This window comes from Acanthochromis polyacanthus, chromosome 24, assembly GCF_021347895.1.
Source record: "Acanthochromis polyacanthus isolate Apoly-LR-REF ecotype Palm Island chromosome 24, KAUST_Apoly_ChrSc, whole genome shotgun sequence".
In the NCBI taxonomy this organism is placed as follows: domain Eukaryota; kingdom Metazoa; phylum Chordata; class Actinopteri; family Pomacentridae; genus Acanthochromis; species Acanthochromis polyacanthus.
In genome coordinates, this window is record NC_067136.1 from 4992127 (window position 1) to 5006602 (window position 14476).

The 14476-nt window shown below is 42.0% G+C and overlaps 2 long non-coding RNA genes and 1 pseudogene across 5 annotated transcripts; 2 read left to right on the top strand and 1 right to left on the bottom strand.

Moving 5' to 3' along the window:
• The first annotated feature begins 505 nt into the window (after nt 1–505).
• Nucleotides 506–2029, top strand: LOC110965434 (zinc finger protein 239-like; annotated as a pseudogene).
• Nucleotides 2030–13031: 11002 nt separating this feature from the next.
• LOC127532567 (uncharacterized) lies at nt 13032–14075 on the bottom strand. 2 transcript variants are annotated; one of them, XR_007940052.1, is made up of 2 exons: nt 13791–14075; nt 13032–13421 (listed from the first exon to the last, which is right to left on the bottom strand). It is a non-coding gene; the product is annotated as an uncharacterized LOC127532567 (long non-coding RNA). The 2 variants fall into 2 exon arrangements; XR_007940053.1 differs by lacking the exon at nt 13791–14075 and adding an exon at nt 13458–13502.
• Nucleotides 13306–14092, top strand: LOC127532565 (uncharacterized). 3 transcript variants are annotated; one of them, XR_007940037.1, is made up of 4 exons: nt 13306–13426; nt 13519–13633; nt 13741–13759; nt 13968–14092. It is a non-coding gene; the product is annotated as an uncharacterized LOC127532565 (long non-coding RNA). The 3 variants fall into 3 exon arrangements; XR_007940039.1 differs by having other exon boundaries at nt 13312–13407; XR_007940038.1 differs by having other exon boundaries at nt 13335–13445.
• Nucleotides 14093–14476: the final 384 nt, after the last annotated feature.

Below are 14476 nucleotides of genomic sequence, written 5' to 3' on the forward strand. Positions count from 1 at the left end.
AGTGTCCCACTTCTTCTTAGCTAACCTCTTTCTCTGGATCCACTCCTGCACCTCCTCATTCCACCACCAAGTCTCCTTATCTCCTTTCCTTCCAGATGACACACCAAGTACTCCCTGATCACATTTGCTGTAGTTGTCCAGTCATCTGGAAGCACCTCCTGACCATCCAAAGCCTGCCTCAACTCTTTCCTGAAAGTCATACAACACTCTTCCTTTTTCAGCTTCCACCATTTGGTCCTCTGCTCTGCCTTTGCCCTCTTCATCTTCTTCACCACTGTCCTGCATTAATTGTGTAAATATTTGGGTTCCTGACACCTTTGTGTGGTGACATCATAGATAGATATATAGACCTTTATCATCCAGAGAAAGTTTTTATAGCGTACCTGCTAGTCCTCATTCCCACAGCTAGGTTATGTATGCTAGAAGCCCACACTGTTAGAACTCGGTGTGTTCATGTTGCTCCTCACACAGTGAGCTGTTTGATGATGAATCCAGGTTCTAACCATCTGTGTTCCTACAGGAACATGGAGGTCAGCAGAGAACCAGACGTCACTGCTGTCAGTTCTGTGATAAAGCCTTCGTCAGACCAACGGATCTGAGGAAACATGAGAGGATTCACACTGGAGAGAGACCATTCAGCTGCGACCTCTGTGGGAAAGCTTTTACTGCGTGGCGCTATCTGAGGAACCATTGGTGTGTTCACAGCGGGGAGAGACCACACAGCTGTGACATCTGCGGAGCTGGGTTTATGTCATCGACTTACCTGAAGAACCATCGCTGAATCCACACGGGGGAGAAACCGTACAGCTGTGGTCACTGTGGTAAAATGTTTACGGAAGCAAACCATATGAGAAACCACTAGCGGACTCACACCAGAGAGAAACCATATAGCTGTGATCACTGTGAGAAAATGTTTGCCACCTTAAGTCCATTTAAGGATCATCTGAGAATCCACAGTGGAGAGAAACCCTACAGCTGTGAGCAGTGTGGGAAGGCTTTCACTACCTCCACTCATCTTAAAAAACAAACTTACCCATACAGGAGAAAAACCACACAGCTGTGACCAGTGTGGGAAAAGCTTTGCTCTGAAATGCACCCCGAAAGTTCACCAGCGAATCCACTCAGGGGAGAAACCATTCAGCTGTGAACAGTGTGAGAAAACATTCAGTCAGAGGAGTGACTTAACAAAACACAAACAAACCCACAGTGGAGAGAAACTGCACATCTGTGAGGAGTGTGGGAAAGGTTTCACTCACGCCAGCTCTCTGAGGAGCCATCAGTGGTTTCATACAGGAGAGAAACCTCACAGCTGTGACCAGTGTGGGAAAGCTTTCACTATGAAATATACCCTGATCATTCACAGACGAACTCACACCGGGGAGAGACCATACTGGTGTGAGTCGTGTGGCAGAACTTTCAGCCACAGTAACAGCTTAACAAAACATCAGCAGACACACAACAGGAGAGAAACCACACCACTGTAGTTGTACGCCCATACCAACCAAATTTAACAAGAACTTTTGAAGTCACTTTTGAAAAGTATAAGTAAAGGTATCATGACAGGAAATAACCTTGTAATGTGTCCTGAAAGTATTTATAACAGCTGGCTGTAAGAGTAATGATGCCTCTGTAGATGTGGGTCAGCATCACACAGCTCCAAGAACATTTATATGAGATGTAAGTTCTCTAAAGTTCTTAAAGGAGTTCTTGTTAAGACTGTAATTTATTATGTTTTTTATATTCTTGTACAGCTGATAGCAATGTTGATGAGTAAGACGTCACATATGAGGTTGAATGACGTGTTAATATGTGCTGCACTGTGATGCTGTAAAACAGTATTTTAAACTAAAACTCAACTCCAACCAGCAGTTTCTGGGTGTTTAGTTGCTCAGTTTTCACATTTGTCCACAAATAGAATGATGGAAATCAGAAAAAAACCTTATTTGTGCACAATTGCTGAATGAATTGTTTTAAATGGTTTCATACGTGTCCTTGATTACTCAACAAATAAACAAAATAATACAAAGAAGACCAAAATTACTCAGTCTGTACAAAATGGCTGAAGATGTGTCCAAAATTATAAACATAAAAATAGTTAAAACGATGTGAACACCACAGGAGAAGTAAAGGTAGTTTCTACTAGTAAAGTCCATGTTTATCATCAGTCTTTATTCTCCAATGACTCCTAGAACTCTGGATTTATGATGGAACCACTGAAACATGAATCTTTGTCACTAAAACAACCCTGTATTTTTGGTTCTTTCATAGATTTATTAAAGGTTTTCTGGAAATATGACAAAGTCTTCTGGGTCAAAAGTGTACAAACAGAAACTTGAATCGTCAGTTTTTATGACGTAGAAAGTTGTTTTCATCAGATTGTCTTAGTTTCATGGCCTCTAAACTTCTCCTGAGTGATTCCAGTCGACTACAGCTGCTGACTCCTCTGATCAGTTTAAATAGAACCATTAGATCCACTCATTAGACTCAAACACTACAAGGGGAACGTCTGAGGAGCTCAGCAAAGATCTGAAGAAGAAAACCATTGACTTGAACTCAAAAGTTGCCTAAAGTGACGCAAAAATTTCCCCAAATTGAATCAAAAATGGCCTAAACTAACTGTGGAGATGCCTCATGGACATAAATTCACTCAACAACTGTTCAAAGTGACTAAAAACATGTCTAGCATTAAAACCTACCCTGATTGGTGCTGAAAATAACCAAATTACCTCAAAAATTGACCAAATTGACTCAAATATAGTCCAAGGTGGTTGACTTTTTTTTTTTTGGACCGGTTTATGTTTAATTTTGGTCCTGGTTTTAGACCTTTTCAGGACCGGTTTAGGACTGTCTTGGACTTTTCTTTAACCATAAGAACACCAAACCTACCATCAAGCATGGAGGTGGCAGTATCATGCTCTGTGGAACTGGAGCTTTCCACAAAGTAAATGGAATAATGAAGGAGGAGGATTGGTGACTGATCATCAGAAACAGGTGATTGGTGATCAATACAGATCAACACTTTTCCCTCTAAGCTGCCACACGGTCTCAGCGCACGGAAAATCTGCGCTGCGCACAATAAAAAATCCAACCCAAATTGAAAATAGAATAAACACATAAAAATTCATTTTGTGCTGTTTTTCAGTGTGAGTCAGTGAGTGGCTGCTCCAGTCAATGATGGATTCATATACGTGTTTACAGCTAATCAACATCATTGACAGGCATCCTGATGTGCGTCCGTTATGGCTAGCTACCGTTTTAGCTAGCAGAGCGGTGTGGCTGATGTGGACTGAAGACACACTGATGATGCTAAGTGCTGCTTATGTTGACCCTTTATAATAATGGCAAAACGAACAGCAGCGGAACATCCCCTCATCAAGCCAAAGTAAAAAAGAAATACGATTCTTTTAAGATGGAATGGCTGTCGGAGTTAGGGTTGCCACCCGTCCCTTAAAATACAGAGTCGTCCTTTATTTGATATTTAATTGTTGAGTCCTGTATTGATTCAATAATAATCCTATTTTCATAAATGTCCCGTACACGTCTGTCACACACTCATCAAAACTGTATAATGAAAAAAATAAAACAGGAAATATTAAAGACAGCTAATTTAAACTTCGTAGGACCTATGTAGTGAGGACCTGATGCCAGGTCCAGATTTCTGTACCCGGTCCTATGGTCCTGTGGTCCTGTGGTCCTGTGGTCCTGTGGTCCGATGGTCCTGTGGTCCTGTGGTCCTGTGGTCCGGTGGTCCTGTGGTCCTGTGGTCCTGTGGTCCGATGGTCCTATGGTCCTGTGGTCCTGTGGTCCTGTGGTCCGATGGTCCTGTGGTCCTGTGGTCCTGTGGTCCTGTGGTCTGATGGTCCTATGGTTGTATAGTCCTATGGTCGTATAGTCCTATGGTCGTATTGTCCTATGGTCCTATGGTTGTATGGTCCTATGGTCGTATTGTCCTATGGTCCTATGGTTGTATGGTCCTATGGTCCTGTGGTCCTATGGTCGTATTGTCCTATGGTCCTATGGTTGTATGGTCCTATGGTCCTATGGTTGTATAGTCCTATGGTCGTATGGTCCTATGGTTGTATAGTCCTATGGTCGTACGGTCCTATGGTCCGATGGTCCGGTGGTCCTATGTTCCTACGGTCCTATGGTCCGATGGTCCGATGGTCCTATGGTCCTATGGTCCTATGGTCCTGTGGTCCTGTGGTCCTATGGTCGTATGGTCCTGTGGTCCTATGGTCCTATGGTCGTATGGTCCTGTGGTCCTATGGTCCTATAGTCCTGTGGTCCTGTGGTCCTATGGTCGTATGGTCCTGTGGTCCTATGGTCCTGTGGTCCTATGGTCCTATGGTCCTATGGTCCGATAGTCCTATGGTCCTATGGTCCTATGGTCGTATGGTCCTGTGGTCCTATGGTCCTGTGGTCCGATGGTCCTGTGGTCCTATGGTCCTATGGTCCTGTGGTCCTGTGGTCCTATGGTCGTATGGTCCTGTGGTCCTATGGTCCTATGGTCCTATGGTCCTGTGGTCCTGTGGTCCTATGGTCGTATGGTCCTGTGGTCCTATGGTCCTATGGTCCGATAGTCCTATGGTCCTATGGTCCTATGGTCGTATGGTCCTGTGGTCCTATGGTCCTGTGGTCCGATGGTCCTGTGGTCCTGTGGTCCTGTGGTCTGATGGTCCTATGGTTGTATAGTCCTATGGTCGTATAGTCCTATGGTCGTATTGTCCTATGGTCCTATGGTTGTATGGTCCTATGGTCGCATTGTCCTATGGTCCTATGGTCCTATGGTCGTATTGTCCTATGGTCCTATGGTTGTATGGTCCTATGGTCCTATGGTTGTATAGTCCTATGGTCGTATGGTCCTATGGTTGTATAGTCCTATGGTCGTACGGTCCTATGGTCCGATGGTCCGATGGTCCTATGTTCCTATGGTCCTATGGTCCGATGGTCCGATGGTCCGATGGTCCTGTGGTCCTATGGTCCTATGGTCCTGTGGTCCTGTGATCCTATGGTCGTATGGTCCTGTGGTCCTATGGTCCTATGGTCGTATGGTCCTATGGTTGTATAGTCCTATGGTCCTATGGTCCTATGGTCCTATGGTCGTATTGTCCTATGGTCCTATGGTTGTATGGTCCTATGGTCCTATGGTTGTATAGTCCTATGGTCCTATGGTCCTATGGTTGTATAGTCCTATGGTCCTATGGTCCTATGGTTGTATAGTCCTATGGTCGTACGGTCCTATGGTCCTATGGTTGTATAGTCCTATGGTCGTATGGTCCTATGGTTGTATAGTCCTATGGTCCGATGGTCCGATGGTCCGATGGTCCTGTGGTCCTGTGGTCCTATGGTCGTATGGTCCTGTGGTCCTATGGTCCTATGGTCGTATGGTCCTGTGGTCCTATGGTCCTATGGTCCTGTGGTCCTGTGGTCCTATGGTCGTATGGTCCTGTGGTCCTATGGTCCTGTGGTCCTATGGTCCTATGGTCCTATGGTCCTGTGGTCCTGTGGTCCTGTGGTCCTGTGGTCCTATGGTCGTATGGTCCTGTGGTCCTATGGTCCTATGGTCCGATGGTCCTATGGTCCTATGGTCCTATGGTCCTATGGTCCGATGGTCCTATGGTCCTGTGGTCCTGTGGTCCTGTGGTCCTGTGGTCGTATGGTCCGATGGTGCTATGGTCCTATGGTCCTGTGGTCCTATGGTCCTGTGGTCCTATGGTCCTATGGTCGTATGGTCCTATGGTCCTATGGTCCTATGGTCCTATGGTCCTATGGTCCTGTCTCTGGTTTCCTGGTTACAGACGCTGCTGCTCCCGCGTGTTTAAAAATGTCTGCACCTGAAACTCCAGCACGTCCAAAGAAGCAAAATAGTTTACAATGCACAGATAATGAGTGGGAAGACTGGAACCCCTGGTAATGGGTACAAACTGTGTTTTCTGTTGCTCATAGACCAGCTGAAGTAAGGCAGCATCAGGAGACCAACATGTAAGAACCATGAGAACAGAGAGAACCCAACCAGCAGGTCACGGTTTATCACATAGATATGAATCAGTAGATAGGCCACGCCCCTGTGAGCTGCGTGCTATGAGGCTAAGCTAGTGAGGTAAAGTTTCAGAGCATTCTGTTGATGTAGACGGAGTGAAAACAGAAACAAGTCTGCCGTCTCACTTTTTACATTATTAAATCTTGTTGAGAGCTTCCAGTCTATGAGAGCTAACTAGTTAGCCACTAGCAAAACACTAACGCTGTAGTACAGCTGTACAAGCAGTAGTAGTAGTAATACTAAAAGTACACGCAGCAGTAATAGTAATACTAAAAGTTCAAGCAGCAGCAGTAGTATAAATAACTGTTAGAGTAGTAGACGTAGTATCAGCATGTGTAATAGTATTACAAGTTGTAGTAGCAGTGACAGTATCAGGAGCAGTAGTTGGTGTATTACCACTAGTACTAGTAGTCGCATTACTATTAATACCACCAATACTACCAATAGTAGTTATAAAGCCTAACTCGTATATATCCAGATTAGCATCTATGTTCTTCCTCCAAACCTATTTTATGATTGGGATTTCAGCCAATTCTTTAGGACTGCTCTCACATAATTGAAATGTTACTAAACAATGTTATACTGATCAAATTAAATAGCTTTGGTCTCCAGAATATTGGTTACTTCTGTTCTTTGTCCTTAATTTAGTAGCATGATTTATTTATAAATATGTTGTTGTGTACAGACTTATATACTTATCTTTACTTTTTTCTTTACTCCATGTAGGTTTCCCAAAGACTATGGGTTAAGGAGGAGCTCTGAGGAGAGAGGGCTTTGCTGATGCTCTGCAGTGGTCCTTTTAAACCTGATCAGTGTGACAGGGCTGGGCAGGTTTAGACCTGGAGTCATTCCATCAGTGTTTAGATTCTCAGCTCGTCTAGGAAGAGGAGGTACCAGAAAGACCATGACCAAGCAGCCTGGAGATCTGAGGCAGCGTCTCCTCAGCGGTGTTCACGGTCAGTCTGTGGTAATCCTGTCAGAAAACAGAAAAATCTAGATTATAAATCACCATGTAACCAAAGCACTCTGTGTATAACACCATAGTATAGGATGTAGTTCAGAAAATGTCACAGTATAGTTACTTTTCCAGAATAACATCGGATGGCCTTCATAGTAGAGCATGTCAGCAAAAAAAACCCAACAGATTATTATGTGGTTCAAAAAGCATAAAATGATAGGATGTTGTCTAAAATTGTCATGTATGATATGTGGTTCAAAAAATGTCATAGTGCAGTTTATTGTCAAATAGTATGTTATTGAAGAAAACATCAGAGTTTAATATGTGGTCTAAAATGACAGAGAATAATAGTTCATTGCTCAAGTAAAAGTATAGTAATTTTAAAACTGTTAAAAAAACACAACAATAAAAGCTAAAACAAAAAAAGATCAGTAATATGTTAATTAAAAAGCCTATAGTATAGCATGTTGCTCTAAAAACATCATAGTTAGTCTTTGGGATGAGCAAACTCCATCATATACATCATATATTGTACAAATAAGTCAAAGGAAAGAGACATACATTGTAGAATTGTAGTAATTGTGGGCCGACTGATTTACTGATTTACGGTCATAAATCCATTTAAAATGCTGCTACTTTGGCTCTGAACCTTTATCCAGCTGTGATTTGATCGGTTATACGTCACCAATAAAACTCCTTTAACTTAACATCTGTAAACAAAACAAAAACGTATCAACAAAGTTTTCTGTTAGAGTTTGTGTTCTTCTCAGTTTAACTCCAAGATTTTAAATACTTTCATTTACTGTAAATGAATATCTGCTCCAAATGTCTCACTAATGATCACTATCAGCCTTAAAACCCACAAACACCCCCCCCCTATACTGGACCACACTTAGTACAGTCCAGTTCCCCCTTCTATAAATCTGCTTGGAATCTTCCACTTCCTGTTTGTCAAAGTGGCCTTCTACCTGGACAGGTTTAGTTGGAGCTCATCAGCAAACATTACAGGATACAATTTAAATTACATTTTATTTATAGAATGCCAATTACAGGTCAGATTGTCTCAAGACGCTTTATTTTTATATATTTTTTAAAAGTTTTATTGTTTTAAATGTTTTTTCCTTTGCTTAACTGCTTTTTTAAATGTATTTTATTTCTTTAATCTTTTTTCTGTCAGGATTTTAACTCCAACCTTAAAAATGAAACAAACCCTTAAATCACAATAAAATACTTCTGTTGTCACAATCATGAGTTAGTCAGTTATTCAGTTTATCAATTCAACTTTATTTGTTTGGAACCTTTCACACAGATGACAAAACTACACAAGCAAAGAGAAAATAACTGCTAAAACTATGATTAAAGCTCAAAAACATATTTAAAAAAAGATCAAAACATGGTAATAAAATGTGTTGTGTTCAGGGGATGGAGGAGTTTATTGAAGTCTTCTTGGGCTCACACAGTAAATCATTTAAAATAGAAACTTGATATTCAGTCTAAGGAAACTGCAGAGCGACAGAAGAACCAACAATATCTCCTGTTTTCTCCTTTATGAGTCGACTCTTCTGGTGCTTTCAGACCAAAGAACTACAGACTCTTCACAACCTGCTCAAACTCTTGGTACAGGACCTCACCACATGGGTCAACAAGGTTTCCTTCTCATTTCTACTCTGAAGCTCAGCTTCTCCTGCTCAAACTGCTGACAAATGTTTGTGCTGCTCTAAAGTCTGGTCTCCAGAACTTCCTAAAAACTCTCAAAGTCTCTTCTGCTGCAGGTTGCTTTGTAGAACTGTTCCAGAAAACCTCACTAAACCACATGGAGGGGCCTCAAGATAGTCGTCCAAATGAAACCGTACAAAAACCAAACTAGCACAACCCAAACGCTAAAGTCTCCTGCAGCCTACCAGAGAAGCTCTTAAACAGAGAATCAGGACAGGAACTCTTACCTTCTGGACAACCAACGTTGGTTCACAAACAACCAAAAACCTCTAAAGACTCACTACAGCCAAGATAAAGACACAACTCAGCTGCACCAAACCCACTAATCACTGCACACATTAGCACCATGTGCTAACTGTGGCTAAAGAAGCACATTTACCAAGACAACTATCCAGTACAAAGCCCTAAAACACACCAAGAAACACATTAAAGAGGATTTTACTGCTGGAAGCTGCAAGCCAACGCCTAAAGAACAAACTAAAGCAACGGAGGAAAACCAGGTTCAGTGAAGAGAAGGAGAGGAAATGTTTGGCTGAATCCCAAACCGCCCCCTACACACTACCCCTACACACTACCCCTCCGTTTGCGCGTTCCCGTGGAGGGTTCTCCATATTAAGGGCCGTCCCAAACCGCGTAGTGTGGAGGGGAGTGGACTGTTCAGCCCTTAAATAGCGAGTCTGCATCGATGCTCACTCTGGACAACTTTTTCAGGAAGTGCAACATCCAATGGAGGAGGAAACAACATATCGATGTGAGTTCCACATGCATCCTTATTTCTCCCACGCCTTTTTCACACTGACAGAACATCACAAAAAGAGTGGTAAAAAAAGATAAAACTAAAGAAACAAATCTAATTCTCTGCTGACGTTTGATTTAATTGTGCACCCCCTGACACCTTAAAATTTGAACACACCTGACAGAATTCATTTATTCATTCATTCATTTGTTGGATTTGAAATGCCAGATAATAGGATTGGAAAAAATGCAAGTGAAAAAAGTGGGATGCTTTCGTCTTCTGGAAGCAGCAGCGATCCTTGTTAGTTGCAACCTGTGCCACAGCGCTACAGCCATGACAGTAGGCGTCTTGTGTTACCATGGCGATGAACGTCTTCCGTTTTCCGTGAGGCGACAGGGCGCTCCCATTCCTGACGATCATATTTATACCCTCCCCTTCAATAATAGGTGCCCTCCACAGCTGTTGAGTGTTGACTTCTTTGGAGTGGACACTCGGTAGTGGAGGGGAGTGTGTAGGGGGCGGTTTGGGATCAGCCTTTGACTGCAGACAATAAAGCAGGAAGACACTGAGCTGCTCAGGTGTTCTGATAACACCAAGCAGCCACCTGGACAGCCAATAGGAACACAGCTTACTGGGAAGTCCAGAGGGCTGGCTTAGTGAAGGAAATTTAGTTTAAAGTTGAAGCAGAAAGTTAAAGAGAAAGTTGAAAACCACCTTCTGATCCTGAAATCTCTGAGTTTTCACATAAAGAACACCTGAACATGTCTGTTTAGTATGTTGTCCAAAATATGACAAATCATAGTTTATCATGTTGTCCAAAATTTCATTAAAACGTCCTAGTTTAATACATTGATTGTCAACCTTTTTTTCAGTGACGTACCCCCAAAATTCATGATGATTTTTTTCAAAGAGAACTGCTCTGTAGTGTTTTTCATGGCCTACTTTACATTATTTCATCATCTGACATGTTTTTATGACATGCTGAAAAAAAATCAGATTCTCAACCTTGTTCCAGTGAGTACCCTCTGTGTTCTGTTTTTTCATTCAAGTACCCCCAACCCAAGAAAAGCATTTCTGGCTGACAAAGACAGACATAAAACACAGCACTACGTCATCAGTTTCTGACAGATTAAAGTTTATATCAATGTAAAAAATGTAATTCGTAGTGGTCTTTCTTCAGCTAAAAGCTTGTTGAAAAACAAATAATTGATTCAACTGTAAATACAGATTTCTACACAGAAATAATCATAAACATAAAGTGTTCTCTTACACGTGGACAAATCATTGGTAGCCCTCTGTTTAATTAAGCCCTCTGTTCAATAACCCTAACCCTCTGTTAATGAAAGAAAACCACACAGTGGTCACAAAATAGTTTGAATCTGACAAAAGTTTAAAAAAAACAACAACAAAATTCTATGAAAATTAACCAGTGAAAATCAGACATTGCTTTTCAAATCAAATCAAATCAACTTTATTTATATGGGCACTTTTTCATACAGTAGAGTAACACAAAGTGCCTCACAGAGGATAAAAACAAAACAACACATACAAAACACTGTGAAAAAACCCGAGACCTTCCACCCCAACAAATATTACACACAGATACACAATCACATATACATTCACACACATACGTAGACATACACAAACAGACATACAGACCACACACACAAACATACTGACATACACACACCCAATACACGATCTGTCAGTAAGGAGGTATAGAGGAGACATGGCGCGGCACCGAAATCCAAAGTGAGGAAGAAACCACTTTGGGGGCCACACACACTGAGTGGAGTCATGGACCATGACTGCAGGGGCTTTTGAACCGTGGTTCAACAGAATTTTAAAAATAAACTTTGTCTAAACTCTTCCAAAACTGTTCAGGTAAGAAAAAGGAACGGCCTACTGGATATGAAATTCAGTTTATGAGCTTTCATTTGTATTTTGGTGAAATATTATTGAATAAATATATTTGATAAAAGATTATAGAATTGTTGCTGGTTTTTAATGTTTTTTTAAATCTCACATACCTCCTGGCATACCTTCAATACCCCCAGGGTACTCAGACCCCATTTGAGAACCGCTGGAAAACTATGGCGTTTTTGGTCAAATTTTGGACCTTTTTCACGGCCTACCTTACATTATAGTATATATAGCATTTTTTAATATTATTTCATCATATGGCCTCTTTTTATGACATGTTGAAAAAAATGTCATTTTTATTCCACAACTATACTGTGTTTTTTTGGACAAAATTCATGATGATTTTTTTCTTCAAATAAAACTGCTCTAGTGTTTTTCACGGCCTACTTTACATTATTTCATCATATGGCCTGTTTTTACCACATGTTCAAAAAATCGGATTGTCAACCTTTTTAATGACCTTTTCAGTCAGAGCCCTGGCAAACTTATTTTTATCAGTTTTAGTGGAAGTATAAAGGAGCTCTTGGTTTTTACTGAGTCAAAAGCTGCTGTTTGAACTCAGACACATTCACATGCATCCACAAAGCTTTTTTAAATAAAATAAAAATAAAATGCATCCACAAACACACAGACTGGCTGCCGGCCGGGCCGAGGTTTGGGTCCTCAGACCCACCAGTCGGGGAGTCGGTGAACTTGTTGGTCCGGTCTGAAGGCCTCCATGTGGTCCAGTAGAAGTCCATAGTCGGTGTCTTTGTTTGAACCACCATCAGGTGGACTTGTGGTCCTCATAGGACTCCTCCTGTAGCCTTCAGGGAACCACAGGAACATTCAGCAGCTGTTGGAGTTCTTCCTGTCAGGCTGCTGGTAGAACGCCTCTGAAGGATCTGGAACTCGTCTGGAACTATCTAACAGCACAAAGGCAGAGATGAGGACTCAAACTTCCAGCTCATCTTAGAAGAGGAGGCGAATATTGACAAGGAGGCAGCAGCTCAGTTTGATTTCTTTATTTTCATGAAAATGTACACTTTTTCTGTTTCTTTATAGACGACCCACACTTCTTATTCACCCTGCTGGTGTTTGTATCTGAATAAATCATATCTGCTTGTTTTCCTGCTAACATGCTGTTAGCATTTACAGGCTCATTATATGTCAATTATGTGTATGTCTGAGTATTTTAAAGCATTTTTGTCATGTTTGATGATTTTTTTTATCTGTTTCTTGTGAACGGCAGTAAACAGGCGTGATGCACACGTCTGATGCTGCTCACAGTCCAAGCACCGCTCAGATCAACAACCTTCAGCAGACTCTTATTGTGAAAGGAAACAGTGGAAACAGCTCACAGAATATTTCATCTTTATTGAATTATTTCAGTACATGTTTTTATTCTCACTGATATTCCCTATAATATCCTATTGATTAACTTAATATTGATTATTGAGCATTTGCGTCTTTTTATTTTTCAACGATCACAAACAATCAGCCGATCAATCAATGTGATCGCTTCTTCAAACATCCACATAAAACTTTAGAGATCTGCAAATGCTTCATGTTTTCATCAGTTTTACCTGAAGGAGAGGAGAATTATTGATCAGTGATGAAATGATTATTAATTTATGATCGGTTTGGTTTTAAACTGTTTAGTGAAGAAATTTGGATTAAAGGATTGAAGCTTTTTATTTTACTATAAACTATATTTAAACATCTTAATGTTTACAGGAACACATAGTTACAGAAGCGTTGCCGTAGTAACCAGCAACCATCAGTCCAGGTGTGTTTTATTTTACACCTGAACTCTTCATCCACCTTCAGTACTTTATTGCTGTTTGTGGTTTTTTACATCCATCTGTGGATCAATAAACGCCTCATGTGTTTGATGTTTGTCGTCATGGCAACCCTGAGAGGTTCCCGCCCCTTAGGTTAGTCCCCTACCCTCAGGTTGGTCCCCTACCCTTAGGTTAGTCCCCTACCCTCAGGTTTGTCCCCTACCCTCAGGTTAGGCCCCATACCCTCAGGTTGGTCCCCTACCCTCAGGTTGGTCCCCTACCCTCAGGTTTGTCCCCTACCCTCAGGTTGTCCCCTACCTCAGGTTGGTCCCCTACCCTCAGGTTGGTCCCCTACCCTCAGGTTGTCCCCTACCCTCAGGTTGGTCCCCTACCCTCAGGTTGGTCCCCTACCCTCAGGTTAGGCCCCATACCCTCAGGTTGGTCCCCTACCCTCAGGTTGGTCCCCTACCCTCAGGTTAGTCCCCTACCCTCAGGTTGTCCCCTACCCTCAGGTTGGCCCTACCCTCAGGTTGGTCCCCTACCCTCAGGTTCCCCTACCCTCAGGTTTGTCCCTACCCTCAGGTTGGTCCCCTACCCTCAGGTTAGTCCCCTACCCTCAGGTTGGTCCCCTACCCTCAGGTTGGTCCCTACCTCAGGTTGGTCCCCTACCCTCAGGTTGGTCCCCTACCCTCAGGTTTGTCCCCTACCCTCCGGTTAGTCCCCTACCCTCAGGTTGGTTCCATACCCTCAGATTGGTCCCTTACCCTCAGATTGGTCCTCACCCCTCAGGTTAGGCCCCATACCCTCAGGTTAGTCCTCAGCCCTCAGGTTGGTCTTCACCCAGGTTTTCATATTTTGCAGTGAATGTTCTCGTTAATACATTCAGCAGAGGACACAGGAGTCGGAGCCCTGTTACCGTTGCAACACCGGTTACCGTGATGACATCACAGTTGGCCATATTCTTCTCATAGCCATTAGTTTTAACAGTCATCTGGACAACATCAGGCTTTTATTGTGAAATACAAGCAGTGTGACGGCAGATGTACGGAAGGCTGTTGGTGCCAAAAACAGATAAGAAATACTTTCATTTTTTATCCTGAGTTCTGAAACTAAATGTCACACAACAACAAAACACTTGATGTTGTTAAATTTACAGATATTCTGAAATCTAAAATCTGAACAAATTTAGGAATTTAACTAAAATAATTAAACTTGAATTGTAAATTTACTGAAGAGGCTTCTTGTTTTAGAACGTTCATGTTTTCTCACTTTAGACAAACTTTCAGGAAACACTTTGCAACATCACAAAAAAATGAAATTAAAAAATTAAATCAATT